Source organism: Rousettus aegyptiacus, unplaced genomic scaffold (assembly GCF_014176215.1).
Source record: "Rousettus aegyptiacus isolate mRouAeg1 unplaced genomic scaffold, mRouAeg1.p scaffold_m13_p_9, whole genome shotgun sequence".
Classification (NCBI taxonomy): domain Eukaryota; kingdom Metazoa; phylum Chordata; class Mammalia; order Chiroptera; family Pteropodidae; genus Rousettus; species Rousettus aegyptiacus.
Genome location: NW_023416312.1, coordinates 42,158,479 through 42,178,085, shown reverse-complemented (window position 1 = coordinate 42,178,085; position 19,607 = coordinate 42,158,479). Strand labels below are relative to the sequence as shown.

Below are 19,607 nucleotides of genomic sequence, written 5' to 3'. Positions count from 1 at the left end.
TGTCATGCTGACTGGCTGTGAGAATTGGTTATTCCCATAGCATATGAGCTTTTTTATGGTGGCTCACCCCATGGAGTAGGCTTCACCCCCAGTAGATCTGTGTGCCTGTTGAGGCCACCCTTTGGGTTTGCTTTTCTAAGCAAGTGTTGTTCTGCTGAGGTCTGATTCCAGCCTCTGGGTGATTCAGTTCTGGAGTCACTTTGAGGTGCGGCTCCAGAGTGACTGTCAAACAAAGTCATATTTTGCCTTTGACTGTCCTGAGGCGGTTGCCTACCACCTCAATTATCTCCAGAACTGCATGAACCAAGGCCTGTTGATTGCTCTTTAAGGGGCCTCCTGCCAAGGCAGAGAGTGGGGATAGTTTCCCAATCACTGGAAATTTGCAAATTGTGTGGTACAGGGTCTCAGGGAGTCACAGGGTGGATCAAGCAGAGCTCACTAGGCCAGTACAGATTCAGATTTGGCTATATGGGGGAAGGTCTCAACACAGGCAAGATGGTGCCCACCAGTAGGCTGTACAGAAGGAGGGCTTGGCACAGAGAAAATGGCACCTGTCCCTCCACTTCTTCTCCAAAGCAGCACAACTCAGTTTCCCCATTTATATGTATCTGGCACCTCCTGAGCTGCTATCCCTCCACTGGAGCCCAGGATGAATGCCGTGAGTGAGTCTGTGTGGAATTCTTTTAATGGGATGTCTGAGTTTCCAGCTGCCTTCTGTCTCACCCAGATGGTCAGAATCCCAGCTGATTTTTACAGCCAGATTTTGTGGGGACTCCTCTTCCTTTCACTAGAAACTTGTGCTCGGTTTCCTGTTTGTGGCTAAGGACCCTCACTCCTTTGGAGAGACCTCCACCATCGGGATATCCCTCCCAATGCTCAACCACCACATGTGGGTGTGGGACCAACTTGTTTTGCTTCTCTAACCCCTCCCACCAGTCTCAACGTGGCCTCTTCTTTATATCTTTAATTATAGGAGTTCTGTTTAGCTAGTCTTCAGATGACTGTCCAGGTTGATTGTTCTATAATTTAGTTGTAATTTTAATATGGTCATGAGAGGAGGCGAGCCCAGCATTTACCTACTCCACCATCTTGTCTGGAACTCCACCCTGTGTCTTTTAATTGGAGTAGTTAGTCCATATACATTTAAAGTAATTTTTGATAGGTGTGTACTTATTGCCATTTTAATGTTTTTTCATTGTATTTGTAGTTTTCTGTTCTTTTCTTATTCTATTGGTCTCTTATATGCTGTTGACATTCTATAATGTTATGTTTGAATTCATTCTTCTTTGTTTCTTCTGTATCTTATAGATTTTTGGCTTGTGGTTACCATGTGCTTCCTATATATCAAGCCATGTTTATAGCAGTCAATTTAAGTTGGCGTTCCCTTTAAGTTCAAACACATTCTAAAATTACAATTTTTACTCACCCCCTCCACATTTATGTTTTTGTCATTATTTTTTTTACTTTTACTTCTTTTGTGTGTGTTTGTGTATTCATTATTTTATTTTTGTAATTACACATGGTATTTTTTACTTTTGTCTTTTAACCTCTGTACTAGCTTTTTAATTGATTTATACACCATTTTTATGAAGTGTTTGCCTTTGTTTGCCTTGTCAATGTGATTTTTTTCTTTCCTATGTTTTCTTAATTATATTTTTAAGCTTTATTCTTCTTCTACTTAAATAAGTCCCTTTAACATTTCTTGTCATACTGGTTTAGTGGTGATGAACTTCTTTAGGTATTTTTGTCTGGGAAACACTTTATTTCTCCTTTGATTCTAAATGTAAGCCTTGCTTAGTATACTAATCTTGGCTGTAGTTTGCATTTTTCACACCGTTTCTTTCTTGCCTGCAATGTTTCTGTTGAAAAATCAGCTGATGACCTTATGAGAGTGTCCTTGTATATGACTAACTCATTTTCTCTTGTTACTTTTAAGATTCTCTCTTTTTCCTTAAACTTCGACATTTTAATTATTCTGTGCCTTGACGTGGGCCTCTTTGGGTTCAACTTGTTTGTGACTCTGTGTTTCCTGGACTTGTATGTCTATTTTTTTTTCAACAGGTAAGGGAAGTTTTCAGTCATTATTTCTTCAAATAGATTTTTAATCCCTTTCTCTCTTTTCCCCTTCTGGGACCCTTATAATACGAATATTGGCATGTTTGATGTTGTCCCAAAGATCTCTTAAACTCTTCTCATTTTTAAAAATTCTTTCTTCTCTTTGCTGTTCTTATTGGGTGTTGTACATTATCTTTTAGATAGCTGTTATAATCTTCTGCTCCATCAAATCTGCTATTAATTCCCTCTAGTATAGTCTTCATTTCAATTATTGTATTCTTCAGTTCTGTATGCCAGGTTTGGGGCCACCTAATGGGAGTTACAATTCAAGTTAAGACTAGTTGTCATTTGTGATAGTCTTTTTAAAAATGTTTTCTATCTCCATTTTTTATGTTTTCTATCTCTTTGTTGAAGTTCTCATTGAGTTTTTTTATGCTGCTCCCTAGTTCATTGAGTATCTTTTGAATTCTTCATCTGGTAGATTGATCGTCTCTATTTCATTTAGTTCTATTTTCTGGAGTTTTGTCCTATTCTTTTATTTGGACATGTTTTTTATCTCTTCGCTTTGGCTGACTCTCTGTGTTTTTATGTATTAGGTAGACTTGCTATGTTTTTGGTCTTGACAGAGTGGCTTTATGTAATAGGTATCCTGTGGGGCTCAGTGGCAGTTTCTGTGGTCACCTGAGCCAGGTGCTCAAGGGGTGTCCCCTTTCTATGTTGTGTGTATTCCCTGTTTTAGTTGGGCCTCTTGCTGTTGACATGTCAGTGGGTGAGGGTGACCCTAATGCTGACTGGCTGAGGCCTGACTGTGACTACAGTGGATGAGCTGTTGTATGGGGGCTGACACCGCAGAGTGGCAGTAACTTTATCATAGCCCTGGTGAAAGCCAAGGTCACTCTTTGTTGTGTCAGTGTGGTGTTGGTCATTTGGACTTTGATATGTTCAGAAGTTGGTCACCAGTTGTATTTAGTCTTGAACCTCTTGGGAGGGCCTCTGATGCAAGCTGAGGTCAACTGCCACTTATGCAGGGCTTAGAGCCCTTTGTAGGTACTCCAAAGTTATCTATAGTTTATTACCTCTTTGCTGGGCTTTGGGTCCTTGAGAAAGGCTACTCTGTGAACTGTGCCTGGCTGGTACTTGTTCTAGTCTTGAAAACCTTCGGTGATCACTACAATGCAAGCTGAAGCCAGCTACCACTTGTGCCAGGTTTATGGCCACTTAGCACTACACTACAGGCCAAGACTAGCCACCATGTATGCCAGGTTTGGGGCCACCTAATGGGAGTTACAATTCAAGTTAAGACTAGTTGTCATTTGTGATAGTCTTTGGGCCAGTTGGCAGGAGCTTTAATGTACACTAGAGCTAGATACTGCTTGTGTAAATTTGTGAACCTTTGAGAAATTCTGCATCACAAGACTAGTGCAGCTACCATTTGTGTGGGATTTGCAGTACTTTGAGTGAGTCTTTAGCACTAGCCAAGGCATGCTGCTTGTGTGGAGAAGCCCCTGGAAGAGGCTCAGCAGGGAAAGCGTGTTTGCTACAACAGGATCTCAAGGAATCACCAGATTGAGGTAAGCTATGTTAGCCAGGTTAATGGTGACCACACATCTGATGTCCACCTTCACTGAGCAGGCTGGGTGGAAGGAGAACTCAACAAAGGAACAATGACACCTTCCTCTCCAGCTCTCACCCTGGAGTTAGTCAATTTAATGTTTCTCCTTATGTTTGTGGTCCTATTGAGCTGCTGTCTCTATGCTGGAGTTTAGAGCAAGTAATTTTGTATGCTGGTTCTTTAATAAAAGCATGTTTTGGTCTCCTGCAGCTCTTTGTTTCTCTGGAACACAATCTACACTGGTTTTCACAGCCAGATATTATGAGGAGTACTCTTAGGCACTGATGTCCTGGACCAGGGAGCCCATTGTGGGTCTCCCTCACTCCTCAGGGAGTACCTCCACAGCTGAGATGTCCCTCTCACTTCTTAATGACCATAAGTGTGGGACATTCTTGGTCCACATCACCATTCTTCCTACCAGCCTTAATATGGCTTCTTTTTTATTTCCTTAGTTATAGGAATTATGTTCAGCTAGTCTTCAAGTGGTTCTAAGTGATGTTGTTCTATAATTAATTGTATTGTTTTAAATTTATTTGTTTAAATTAGTTTCAAGTATACAGTACATTGGATAGACATCTCTATAATTCATAAAATAATCCTTCTAGTGGCTCCCTCTCTCCCCTGGCCCTCCACCTAGCCATCATGTTAATGCTGCTTTTCCCTCTGCCATGCTCCCCATCCCCATGACTGAATATCATGCAACTTACAAGTATTAGAGCTGAAATGTCAATCTAGATTAGTTTAGCTCTAGAGTCAACATACTTATCATGCTGCATTATCACATCTATTACACAAGATAGTAATGTCTAATGCTCAAGAATATAATCCTTAAGACAGAGTACCTTCCTTTTCCATTATCTCTGTTTTCGTGATAATCAAATAAGGCCATTTATGTAAAGCACTTACGTAAAACAGTGCTTAGCACAGAGTATGTGCTAAAAAATCATTATCCATTATTTCTTAAGTGTGTTTGCATTTAAAGAAAAGAGTATCTGAGAGGGACTAACCTTCAGTAGTTAATAACTCCTTTATAAAACTCAGTTTCTTATCCATAAAACGAGGGAAATATCTGTGTTGTCAACTCTACGAGGTTATATTCATTTGCTCATTCATTCATAAAGCAGTGATTGAATATTTATATTTCAAACATTTTAAGTAAAGAACAATATAGGTAAGATTCTTCAACTTATTGATGACAAACAAAAAATGAATAAAATAATTTTTTAGACATAGACAGTTACTGAGTTTTGTAAGCCAGTGCATGTTTTGTTTCTTATAGATAATGGTACAGAGTTTAAATTGCATTTTAAGTGAGATGAGAAGTTATTGAAGAATTTTAAGCAGGAAAGTAGTAGGATATGATTAATGTTTTAAAATTTTCTGTTTGGCTGCCGGGTAGAGAACTTATTGTTAGGAGGCAGGAGACATATAATGTGGGCCTTGTAGATCAGGGAATAGTTAAAGTGAGGATAACATAATATAATGAATATAGCAGCACTTTTTAGACATTAAAAATATTTTTCCCCCTAACGATAAAAAGTTGGTTATGGTGAAATTTTTCCCACATGATGAAAGGGGTAGTGAAAGAGATGTTGAAATCCAATCACATAGTCAACAAAATAGTCCACCAATAAATATATAGGCAATCAATTTTTGGCTTAAAGTTTCCTGATGTCTAGAATTTAAACTACCAAGGCTGATTTTGAGGAGATATGCACTAGTACAGCAATAATAGTTGTTAAATTGTTGAAATACTTGTATATTGATTTAGTAAATAGCCACTGCATTGAGCCTTCTGAGTCTACCCTAACTGCTGGTGGTACCAAAGTACTTTTTAAGGTTTCACTTTTAATTTGATAAAGTAACTTTGCCCAAAAAGTATTTAAGTTTTTCACTACAGATTGTTTCCTCCTGGAGAATTATATTCCATTGCTTTGTATCATGTCACATATCATGAAAATTTGTTAATAGATCTTACCAGGTAGAAGAAAATTTCTGAAAAGCTTAAGGAAAATATTAGAGAAGAGGTTTTATTACATCTACTTAGATTGGATTGTTAGAGTTAAAATTTAGCTAAGATAATTATTTCATTTTAAATATGAGGAAACTGGATATAGAAAGAGGAAAGTATTTATTTAAGATAACACAGCTAACTTATTCAGTTATTCACATATTTTAATTTGCTGTCTGCTATATAAAAGCCTTATAATAGATGTAAGAGATGTCATGGATATGAATATAAATAAGACATAGTTCTTAATTTAATTAACTCACAGTTTAACTCTTTCCCCACATTGTTGTCTCTACAACTTTGTTTTGAAACTGGAGGGCTAAATTCCAAATGTGCAAATGATATTTTTGTGAAAAGACTATAATAATATAAAATGGAGTATAATTAAGAGGCACACTTTTTTAAAAATAAAATTTACTTGCTTTAGGCCAGGGTACACTCATGTTTTAAATTTTCTTTTTTGATCTTAGGTTATGATTTTTGGCCATCCTGTTTCTGATTGCTGATCATACAGAAGAAGTTAATCTGAGTAATTTCCTTGACAACTGATTTTACACATCCTAGTGGGATCTGAGCCTATAGCACACACTTATACAACAGTGCAATTTATTGGCCCAAGGCCAAGCTCTAGCTTTCTGAACCTGGTTTTATTCATTTCAGAAAAAGAAAAGGAATGGTAAAGCAGAAAAGCTTGGCATTTAAGCTGGAGAGTTTGTTGTCAGCCTTTAAGCCCAGAAGGCACAGACTCCATTTTTGTTATATGTTAATAACACATGATTTTAAGTGGTTATATAAATTGTGGGTAAAAACTTAGTGGCTTAATCTAAATTTTTAAAAATCTGATCTTTCTCTCAATACCATGTTTCTAAGTGAGTAATATAGACAGGAAAATTACCCTTATTTTAGGAGCAAAAATAATGACACACATACAGTTATTTTTAGAAATAAACAAATTTCCAAAATAATATTATATGTTATATACATGCTGCCATTCCCAGTTCACCATCAAGCTGTCTTGACCTACTGTGCTATGTCTTTGTGTGACAATTCAGAAGCTAATAGAGCTGGACTCTTTCTGCTGAAACATGTGGAAAATATTTTCTGCCAAACAAAACCAAAGAAAATAATAAAAAGTAAGAAGAAACTACAGAGTTAGAATAAAGAACTAGATATTTTTTGCCTCTTCTTACTTTACTAAGTGAACATGACTTAACAGAAAGACATTTGAAGACATAGTAATTTTAAACTATGGTATATTAATGTCCTCTTAAGTAAGTCATGTCTTCTACTATAAAACTTCAAATCTGGCTTAATGTTGTAATTGATTGAATTCTAAATCTAATGAGCTTCATCCAAAGCATGGATGCTTTTTAAAGTGTAGATTTTTATTCATTATAGCACTGTCTGATAAAACTCATTACATCACTCATTGGAGCAAAAAGTCTCTCCAGCTGCCAATGGTGTGTGATGGTTTGTTATGGTGTGTGTGTGTGTGTCTATGTGTCTCTGTGTGTGTTTGTGAGTGTGTTAAATAAGGCCAGATTTCATCTTTTGTTTCTTTTATGAAAGCTATCTGCTGAAAGTGTCTAGAGAGAAAAAAATTTCCGAATGAGTTTAGGCCAGTGTCTTTCCCTTGAGGGAAGGAAAGAAAAAGAGAGAGGAAGGAGGGAGGGGGGGAGAGAGAGAGAGAGAGAGAGAGAGAGAGAGAGAGAGAGAGAGAGGATATCAGTTGCTATTGCTGTGTGTTTCTAATCAATCTCTGGAAGCCTCAAGAATCAAAGCTGTAAAAGTACAGATGGCACAAAGGGAAAGATGAGGCTCTGAAACATTATTATATTTTTTAAGTTTCTGATTCTAGGTTTAAATAGAGTATTACCTGGATCAGAAGCAGTGAAATTAAACTAAAAGTAAGGCAAGTTATTTCTCCTCAATGATCAGCAAGAACCATTCAAACCACTTTATGCATCAAATCCCTCAGATTCCGAAGTGTCCAAGAACTATATCCTGTTTCTTGTGCTTCAATCTATGTGACTTTGTGTACATGGATGGGATGTCCTTTGAAAGAGGCTGTATTTAGACTATAAATACCACATAATTCCTACAGGTGGAAAAGTTTTCTGACAACTTTTTTTTCATTCTTATAATTCAGTGAGGAAGAAAACCTATATTAACACTCGTAACCCATATATAGATTTACTATAAAACACCTATAAAATAAAATAGCTTAAAATAAAATAATGTACTATAGACAGTTTTAGTAGAAAGAAGAGTGATATATGAATTTTAGAATCAAATATAAAATATTTGTATTCCTCCCAATACTGAATCATTAACATTAACTTTTAACAGTTATAACAGTTAATATTTTTTGTATCTGTCCAGGTGAGAATTATCCACTTCAAGTACAATCCAATCATATTTCATAACTCATCAATCTCATTAATCTCTAGCTCTGCCTTCTCTTCCTGCCATAATGAGATGGCACGATAGGCAATGTCTATGAGTTTTATTTTTGAGATATAAATATAAACATAATTTCCAACATCTGTCTGTTCTTTATCCTTATCTTCATCCTCACTAAATTATTAAATGTGATATAAATATGTATATATACACACATATATGTATATATAATATACCTATGAGAGAGAGAATAAATTTAAAAAACTGAACCAATATTTATCTTGATATTCTTAGTCTGCTATTTGTTCTTAGGCTTGTATTTCAGTATACAGTCAGGGATAGCTTGGTTTCCAGAGTGGATGAAGATGATTAGGAGGGGCTAGAAATAGAAATACGGCTGATCATTAGGGTATATCAGGCCCTGTCAGTCTCTGACTTTTCCAGTTACTTCTCTACCGGTACACAAGAAATTCAAATTGCAGGTTCAACACTGTTCAATACATTAGTAACCCATTAGCACTAACAGAATCAAGAGCTGGTTCTTTCATTCTTAGCCTTACAACTGGTGTTCCCAAGCAAAATCCTGGGCCCACAAGTCCTTCAAAATGCTACCCTCCATTTAGAGTACCTTCTTCTCCAAAGCTTGTGTTATAATTTTCTAGTCCTCTGATTCAGTTTCTGCCTTATCTTCCTGAATAGATCAGATGGAGTTCTTTGGTTACAAGCAAAAGAAACTAAATCTGGCTAATGCAGGAAAAGTGAAATTAATTGGAAATATAATATTTATTCATAGAAATCACTGGAAGGCCAGATTTAGAAATTGGCAGGAATCAAGGCAGCTCTTAGCGGGCGAGGAAGTTGCAAGAATAGAAATAGAAATACTCTTGTAGAAAAAAAAAGTACTTGCTGGACTCAATGAAACAGAATAGACTCAAACATATTTCATGTTTTTTTTATAATTTCCTTCAAGTTTCAAATTCCAAGAAGGTAGCATTCAGTTGGCCTTATTATCGTCACTTATTCATCCCCTGGGTAGGGGAAGAAGAGAGATGTGATTACAGACACAACAGAATTTATGCAACAGGGAAAAGCTAATTCCTCAAATTGAAATTAAGGTACAAATTAAGAAAGGAAAATTAATACTGGGCAGCTCAAACCAACAAATATCCATGGTAATGAATATTTTCCAGCTTTCTCATTGTCACTTGAGCAGTGCCCTTGATTTGAACATGAGCCTGGTTCTTGACAATTTCTATCTTTTCAAAAGCTAGAACTTTCTCTTTACACCCAAATTGTTTCCTGGAAGTCTTCTCCAATCTGCACAGATGATCGAATACTCTGTTTTTACCTCATGATCAAACACAAGTATTAGCTCTGCTCTGAAACTATTTGTATTAACCACCAATCAGACCGCAATCAAATTAAGTTTATTTGCTATGCATCCTTAGAAAGTGTGATTTCAAATTCAAGTCACACATACAGGGACTACTTCTAAGATAAGAGCCTGATCCTGCCCATCTTTAGTTTGTTTCCTCATGCAAAACCCTACTATTGCAGTCTCAGCATACCTCAAAGGTGAAATTGTCCAGGTATGGACAGGCAGCAAAATACATATCCAGCCTGTTAAGCTCTGTGAGAGTTCAATTTTGAAGTAGTATCCAATAATATGACAATAAACAATGGTAAACATTTCTTTGGCAAACCATAACTGTAAGTTATAATGTTTCTCAAAGTCCGCTCTGCTGACCACTTGTATCAGAGTCATTGCTAAACATTAAAGCCTCTGTATTTATCACAAACATAATGAATCAAAATCTCAGATCATGGAACCTAGAAATATGTAATTCTAATATCATAAGTAATTTCTATGGTAACTGAAGTTTGAAAATGGTGGACATGAGGTTATCTATTATAAGACAATGGTAAGTCCCAATACAAATACACCAGTTGAGCAGAGAGAAAAGGGATCCAGGGAAGCTAATACTCAGAAGTCTAAGTTGACTGTCATCAAGTCAGCATGGACATAGCTACTGTCCTGGGGTTCAGGAAGGAGAACCCCAGGGAAGAAGGGGGAATGGACGGAATCAAAAGAAAAATCCAGTCCAAGAAGGAATAATACCAAAGTAGAGAATCAAGCTCAGAAAACAGAATGGGAAACCTGATTACAAGAATTATCAGGTAAGATGGGGACAGTGTCAGGAACAAACAACAAGAGCACATATCCAAAGGATTATGATTTCAGGGCCAAACAAGCTACACAAGTAACTCAGTGAGTCATAGAGTGTTCAAATGGAGATTGTTATGGCATTACATTCTAAGGTCAATGGTTTCAGGCTAAGCCTGCAAGTGGGAATAAGTGGCCCCACCTTTGGCAATGAAAAGACTAAGGATGTTTGAAATCAAGCAGGATATACTATCCTGGAATCAAAAAATGCTAAATGGAGTAACTTTTTTTTTCCTCCAGCAAGTATTTATTATGGCTTTGCAGGAAAGTCAATCTTTTACCTTCACAATGAGGAAAAATTAATAGGTTTGCTCACTATAAACAAGAGACATACAGAAACAGGAAAAAGAAAACAAATGGATGAAAGTAAAGTTCAACACACAGAAAGAATAGAAAAATAAATAAATAAATTGAAAGAAAGGAAACAAAATAAAGTAGAAGAAAATAGGAAAAAAGAATCTGGAAAAAGCGGGGGAAGAATCAGAATTATATGTAGCAGAACTCTGCAAGCCTCCTGTAAGAGGTATTGAAACAAGACCTGTAGAACTTTAACAGGGGAGAAACATTTCAGCCACAAAATCAACATAGTTATCATGAGATAAATTAATCTACAAGAATGTAATAAAATTGTACAGCAGGAAAAAGACTAAATAATAGTTAATTAACTGTTGAAACACCCTGCGTTGATGGTCAGAACAGAACTTATTCTTATATAATTTACTTATATATAGTTAAATAAGACATACAAAATTCATTATGAATGCTTAATTTCATGCTTTGCAAATTTTAGTTATGATCACATTCATATAGTATATGTATTGTTATTCTTCAGTGTTCTACTTCCACATTAATTACTTACCTAAAATCCTAGTTTAAGAAACTTAAAAATGTATTGCCTTCATTTTACAAGACTATCAGATGTCTGGTTTTGAGTACCGCTCCTCTAAAACCAAGATCTACAAATGGAGAAAGAATGATCTTTCAACAAATGGTGCTGGGACAAATAGATATTGATATGGAAAAAAAAAATAAGTTAAACTCCTGTCTCACAACATGCAGAAAAGTATCTCAAAATGGATTAAATAAATAAATTTAAAAGTAGACACTATAAAAATCTTAGAAGAAAAACATATGTAAATTTTTATAACCTTGGATTAGGAAATTAATTTTTAGATGTGGCACCAAAAGTATAAGCACAAATAAATAAATGAATGATGTGAGATTATCAAATTGAAATTGTCTTTGCCTCAAAGGACACTATCAAGAAAATAAAAAGACAAACCACAGAATGGGAGAAAATAATTTCAAATTATATATTTGATAAGAGTCTGGTATCCAAAATATATAAAGAGATCTTATGCCAACAATCAGAGACAAACAATCTTAATCAAAAATGGGTAGAAAACTTGAATAAACATTTGTTCAAAAATAGTCAACTGGCCAAGAAACACATGAAAAGATACTCAAGGTCACTACTCATTAGAAAAATCCAAATCAAAATCATAAAATTAAAAACCTTCCAAAAAAATAAAAGTGCAGGACCAGATGGCTTCACTAATAAATTCTACCAAATATCAAAGCCAATTTAATCAGGGGACTATAAAAATGTCTAAAATGTACTGTATACTTGAAACTAATAATAAAATAAAATAAAATGCTTGAAACTATGATTTAATTACAGTTCTCAAACTTTTTTTAAAAAATTGAACAAGAGGCAATATATTCTATCTAATTTGTGATTAAAATTCATAATAAAATAGGGATAGAAAGAAAGTACCTCAACATGATAAAGGCCATATAAAACAAACCCTCAGCTAATATCATCTTTAATGAGGAAAAACTGAAAGCTTTCCCTCTAAGATCGAAAACAAGGCAAGGATACCCAATCACACCACTATTATTCAATATACTTTTGAAAGTCTTAGCTATAGCAATAATACAAGAAGAAATACAAGAAATCAAAATTAGATATGAAGAAGTCAAATTGTCACTTTTTTCAGATGACATGATTCTCTATTTAAAAAACTCTAAAGACTCCATGAAAAACTATTAGAAACAATAAACAAATACAGTAAAGCTTCAGTATAAAAAATCAACATATAAAAATCCATAGGATTTCTATACACTAACGATAAATTTTCAGAAAAATATTTGAAAAATATTTATTTTGCAATTGCAAAAATCAAATATCTAGCAATAAACTTAACAAAGCATGTGAAGGACTTACACACTGAAAACTAGAAGACATTAAAAGAAATTTAATGTAGTTTGGTGAAACATGGCAGACTGAGAGATATCCTCAGATCTCTCACCTTGAAACAACAATAAGCTGAACATCTAAAACTCAACAAAAATCACCCAAACTGCAAACCAGCACGTCTGAGCATGGGATCTGTGCATAAGAGCTACCACAGGTCAGAAACCCAGGTGTCGGGGGGTATTCTGGTAGAAATAAAAAAGCTACCTCTCGCAGCCACAGAAGCTCCTGAAGGAGGAGGGGGAGGAGAGAAGGTGCAGTGAGTTCCCTGAATAGCCCTGCCTGGAAGTGTTGCGAGCTCCACACAGCCGGTGGCAAGGCTCAGTCATCAAGGCAGAAAGCAGAGAAGTGGGAATTCAAAGAAAAAAAGTTAATTTTTACCAGCTGAGGTTGCAAAACCGAGGTTGAGCCATAGCCTCCATCCCCAACACAGAGGGCCAATCACTCCACACCCTCCAAGACCAACCACCACGGAGCCCAGGGGAATTTGAGTAAATACTAACAAAATTGTCTTTAATAGTGACAAGAACTAAGAATGAGGATAGCGATAGTGATTAAATATCTATAAGAAAATAAAAAGGCATTATTAAGGCTTTATGTAAAGCAGGGATACAAGAGGCTTAGATACCACCTATTGGAAACCAAAAGAAAAGCACCTTCTTTGCAACAGGCTAAAGAGCGGACTTTATATAATAAATATTCTTTCTGGAAAAACAGTAGAATGCATTTCCATTAATGCCCAGACAGAGAAATAGTCCATTAAACATCATGAACAACCAAGGTGAAAAGGCATCTCAGAAAGAAAGAGAAAAATCTCCAGAAAATAAGCTTACAGACATAGAAATGTGTGACTTAAATGACAGAGAATTCAGGATGGTACTTATGAAAAAAACTCAGTGAGATCAAAAACAAGTCATATCGACAATTTCAGGAATTGAAAAAAACAGCTAAATGATGAGCAGAATGAGTTTCTTAGCAAGGAGATTGAAACCCTCAAAAAGAACAGAATAGATTTTCTGGAGATAAACACACACACACACACACACACACAGAGCAAAAGTTAAAAAATGAAAAAAATGAAATAACAAGTTTGGGAAATAGTGTCAACCAAATGGAGGAAAGAATCAGTGATATCAAAGAAAGAGATCTAGAAATAAATCAGAAAGAAGAGAGAAACTAAAGAATGAAAAATAATGAAAGAGAAATACAAGAACTAGTTGATACAATAAGGAGACGAAATATAAGAATAATGGACATTCTTGAAGGGGAGGAAAACGAGCAGAGACTAGAAAGCATTTTCAGACAAATAGTCCATGTGAATTTCCCAAACCTAAGGAATGAGCTGGGGCTGGAATTTAAGAAATCAACAGAACACCAATTATCTCAACCCAAAAAGGCCTTCAACAAGACACATTGTATTAAAATGATCGAAAATCAATGACAAAATTCCCAATCAACCAAGGAGAAGAAAACAGTAACTTATAAATGAAAAAAACATTAGATTATTGTCATACATCAAAGTGCAAACCTTATAAACCAGAAAGGAGTAGAATCAAGTATTAAGTGAAAGAAATTACCAGCCTAGAATAATGTATCCACATAAGCTCACCTTTAGATAGGAAAGAAAACTAAAGACCTTTCCAGATTAAAAAAAAAAAAAAACTTGAGAAAATTCTCCACTACGAGGCCTGCACTACAGGAAATATTAAAAGGGATCAGATCATCAAAAACAAAATCACAAAAAAAATAAACATAATTAGGAGTAAGGTAACTATCAGGCAAAAGAAGCAGAGGAGTGCAATCCTTACAAAAAAACATGGCGTTCATTGTAAGTAAAACATTAAGAAGAGAATTGGTATAGCAAAACAGTAATGAATGTTCAGCATACATAGGGACAAATTGAGATAACAATGACCAAAAAGATGAGGAAACAAAGATCCAAACTTGCAAATGGAAATGGAGATAAGGCACACACAGAAGAAAATGGATGACTGTATGTATGTATACACACACACACACACACACACGCACACACACACACATATACATATGTATACACACACACACATATATCCTTTATGTATTCGTAATGGTAAACAAATAGCAAAAGATTCAGAACTGAAGTATATAGCAAAAAAATAAAAAACAGAGAAAAACCCACAAAACCCAACTAAAATAAAGAAAACAGAAACACAAGGACAAAGAAGCAATGGAAGCACCAAACTACTGGAAACAAAACATAAAATGGCTATAAGAAGACCTCATATTTCAATAATCACCCTACATATAAATGGACTGAACTCACCAGTAAAAAAGCAGAGTTGCAGATTGCATCAAAAAAACAAACCAAACCAAATGCTGCCTCAGGGAGACACATCTCATCTCCAAAGACAAATATACACTCAAAGTAAAAGGGTGGAAAATGATTCCAAACATATGGCATTCAGAGAAAAGCGGGAGTAGTAGTACTAACATCAGATGAAATAGACTTCAAAATAAAAAAAAGGTAAAGCAAAATACTGAAAGACACTTCGTAATGATAAAGGTAATCAGGCACCAAGAGGACATAACACCTATTAATATCTATGCTCCTGATCACGACCCCTGAAATGTGTAAAGCAATTACTAACAGAACTAAAGGGAGAAACAGACCAAAACACTGTCATAGTAGGGGACCTAAATACCCCATTGTCAGATATGGACAATTCATCCAAACAGAAAATCAATAAGGAAATAACATCCTTAAATGACACATTAGACCAACAGGATGTAATTGATATTTACAGAGCCTTTCATGCCAAAATAGCTGCTTATACATTCTTCCCTAGTACGCATAGAACATTTTCAAGAATCGAGCACATACTGGGACACAGAGATAACCTCAACAATGATAAGAGAGTGGAAATCATACCAATCATATTCTCTGATCATGATGCTTTGAAATTATAGATAAATTGCAAAAAAAAAATTCAGGAAGAATCACAAATACATGGATATTAAAAATATGCTACTGAAGAATAATTGGGTAAGGGAAGAAATAAAAAAACAGATCAAGAGATATATAGAAATGAATGATAATGATAGTTCAACATATCAAAACTTTTGGGTCATGGTAAAAGTGGTCATAAGAGGAAAGTTCATACCATTACAGACCTATCTAAAAAACCAAGAACATGCCCAACAACCTAATGCCTCATCTTAAAAAAAACGAGGAAAAGAAAAAGAAATGAAGCTTAATGTCAGAAGAAGGAAAGAAATAATCAAAATTAGAGCAGAAATAAATGAAATTGAAAACAAGCAAACAAAAAAGTAGAAAAATAAATGCAACAAAGAGCTGTTTTTTTGAAAGGTTAATAAAATTGAAAAAACCCTGGCTAGACTCACTAAAGAAAAAGGAGACAAGACACAGATAAACAAAGTAAAGAATGAAGAAAGGGAAATTATGACTGACATTGCAGAAATACAAATGATTATATAAGAATACTATGAAAAGTATATAACACCTAATTTAATAACCTAGAAGAAATAGAATAGTACTTAGAAAAAGACTATCTTCCTAGACTGAATCAGGAACTGGAAAATCTAAATGGACCTATCAGCAGTGTGGAAATCGAAACAATCATCAAAAATTTACCAAAATGTAAAAGTCCAAGATCAGATGGCTTCACCAGTAAGTTCTACCAAACATTCCAAGAAGATTTAATACCTATTCTCCTCAAATTCTTCCAAAAAAATTGAAGAGGAGGCAATACTTTCCTACTCATTTTATGAGACCAATACTCTGATACCAAAACCTGGTAAGGATAACACACAAAAAAAATAAAATTACAGACCAATATCCCTCATGAACACATATGCAAAAATTCTAAACATGATACTTACAAACCATATACGGCAACATATTAAAAAGATTATACACCACGATCAAGTGGGATTCATCTCAAAGGAATGGCACAATATATGGTAATCAATTAATACTGTACACCACAAAAAAAATTTAAAAATAAAGATCATATGATCATATCAATCAATGCAGAAAAAGTCTTCGACAAGATACAGAATCTATTTACGATCAAAACACTTAACAAAATAGGTATAGAAGGAAAGTACCTTAACATAATAAAGGTCATCTATGACAAACCCTCAGCCAACTTTATACTTAAAGATGAAAGACTCAAAACCTTCCCTCTAAGATCAGGAACAAGGCAAGCCTGTCCACTATTGCCATTGTTATTCAATATAATATTGGAGGCCCTACAAGTGCAATCGGACAACAGAAAGTTATGAAGAGCATCAAAATAAGAAAGCAAGAAGGCAAATTGTCACTATTTGCAGATGACATGGTTCTCTATATAGAAAACCATAAAGACTATACAAAAACACTACTAGAAACAACAAGTAAATACAGTAACATCTCCAGATACAAAATCAACGTTCAAAAATCCATAACATTCCTATACTCTAATAATGAAGTATCAGAAAAAGAAGTAGAAAAAATAATTCCTTTTGTAAATGCAACAAAAAGAATAAAATACCTAGGAATAAATCTAATGAAACATGTAAAGGACCTATATAATGAAAACTACAAGATCTTATTAAAAGAAATAGAAGAAAATACAAATAAATAGAAAAATATTACATGTCTTTGGACTGGAAGAATCAACATAGTTAAAATGACCATATTACCTAAAGCATTATATACATTTAATGCAATCCCCATCAAAATCCCATCGGCATATTTTAAAGAAATAGAACAAAAAATCATCAGATTTGTATGGAAGCACAAAAGACCCCAAATTGCCAAAGCCATCCTGAGAAAAAAGAATGAGGCTAGAGGCATGGATCTGCCTGACTTCAGATTATACAATGTGACAGCAATCAAAATGGCATGGTATTGGTAACAAAACAGACACACGAACCAGTGGAACAGAATCAAGAGTCCAGAAGTAAATCCATATTTATATGAGTAAATAATTTTCAACAAAGAAGCCAAAAACATACAGTGGAGAAAGGAATACCTCTTCAATAAATGGTGCTGGGAAAACTTAAAAGCCACCTGCAAAAGAATGAAACTAGACTGTTGTGTATCACCACACACCAAAATTAACTAAAAAAGAATTAAGGACCTGAATATAAGACCTGAAACAATAAAATGCGCAGAAGAAACCATAGGAACTAAACTGAAGGACCTTGGACTTAAAGAGGACGTTATGAATTTGACCACAAAAGCAAGGGAAGTAAAAGCTAAAATAAATGAATGGGACTACATCAAACTAAAAAGCTTCTGAAGAGCCATAAATAAGCAAACAAACCAATAATAAATAAATAGATAGATAGATAGATAGATAGATAGATAGATAGATAGATAAAATTAAAAATAAAAACCATCAGCAGAGCAAAGAGACAACAATCCAAATGGGAAAATATATTTGCAAGCAATGCCTCCAATAAGTGCCTAATATCCAAAATATACAAAAACTCATACAACTCAATAACAACAAAAACAAACAATCTAATCAAAAAATGAGCAAGGACCTGAACAGAACTCCTCACAAGAAAACCTAAAAATGGCCAACAAATATATGAATAGATGGTTAACATCACTAGCTATTAGGGAAATGCAAGTCAAAACCACAAGGGGATACCATATCACACACCTTTTAGAGTAGCTATAATCAACAGGACAAGTAGTAACAAATGTTGGAGAGGATACAGAGAAAAGGGAACCCTCATACACTGTTGATGGGGCTGCAAATTGGTACAGCCACTATGGAAATCAGTATGGAGGTTTCTCAAAAAACTAAGAATTGATCTACCATATGACCCAACAATTCTACTACTGGGTATTTATCCCAAAGACTTCAAAACCCATATCCAAAAAAGATATTTGCACAGCGGTGTTTATAGCAGCATTATTCTCAGTGGCCAGGACATGGAAACAACTGAAGTGTCCTACGATAGATGATTGGCTAAAAAAGCAGTGATACATATGTACAATGGAATATTACTCAGCCATAAGAAGAGATGAAATCCCATCATTTGCGACAACATGGATGGTCCTCGAGATAGTCATGCCAGACAGAAAAAGTTGAAAACCACATAATATCACCTATATGTGGGATATAGACCTAAAGGCAACAAACGAACAGGAGAAACAAATAGAGACTCATTGACATGTACAATAGACTAGTGGTTACCAGAAAGTAGGTGGGAGGAAAGCGGAGGGAGGTAGATGGGATAAAAGGGGCCAAATATGTGGTGACAGAAAGAAATCTAACTATGGATTTTGTTAACCTATGTCACCATAAAATCAAAAACAAGCAAACAAACAAAAAAAGATTTACTTAGAATCAGTTGAATAGTCATAGAGAAATGTATTAAAGATTCAATCTACACCATTGATGGAGAGCACCCCAATTAGGGTTAAACTGCCATTATTTGATAATTGTAAGGATGGCTGTGAGATACCTAGAGCAAAAGACTAGATGAATTGTGATGCCATTTATTGGGATGTATAATAAAGAAGGAGGGGCATATTTTGGAAAAAAATAGTCTAATTACAGACGTTGAAATTGCCACATTTGTCTATGGCCATGTCACCCTGAACTTGCCCGATCTCATCTGATCTCAGAAGCTAAGCAGGGTCAGGCCTGGTTAGTACTTGGATGCGAGACTACCTAGGAATAACAGGTGCTATAGGTGTTAAAAAAAGAAAAAGAAAAAGAAATTGCCACATCCTTGTTTTTGACCCCAGTTCCTCAATGTAGAAATATAAAGGCTGTTCTATGTGCCTTCCAAAGTTCCACCTATTTTAATCTATAACAATTTTTTTTTCTCTTGCCATGAAAAACTACAAAAGTTAGGGCTGCATGTTTCATTTTATATTAAGGGAAGTCCTTTGGGTTTCATGCTATTGCGTATACCTTTCTTACTACATCATGCTTCATGCTTTGATAAACTTATTTGGAAAAGCAATGTATGCATTGAAATAACCATAGGATTAATTATGATCAATTTAAATTAAGTCAGATCTTATTTTATTTTC

At 35.0% G+C, this 19,607-nt stretch overlaps 1 pseudogene; it reads left to right on the top strand.

The window, feature by feature from the left end:
• The first annotated feature begins 19,145 nt into the window (after window positions 1-19,145).
• LOC118607904 lies at window positions 19,146-19,264 on the top strand (annotated as a pseudogene).
• Window positions 19,265-19,607: the final 343 nt, after the last annotated feature.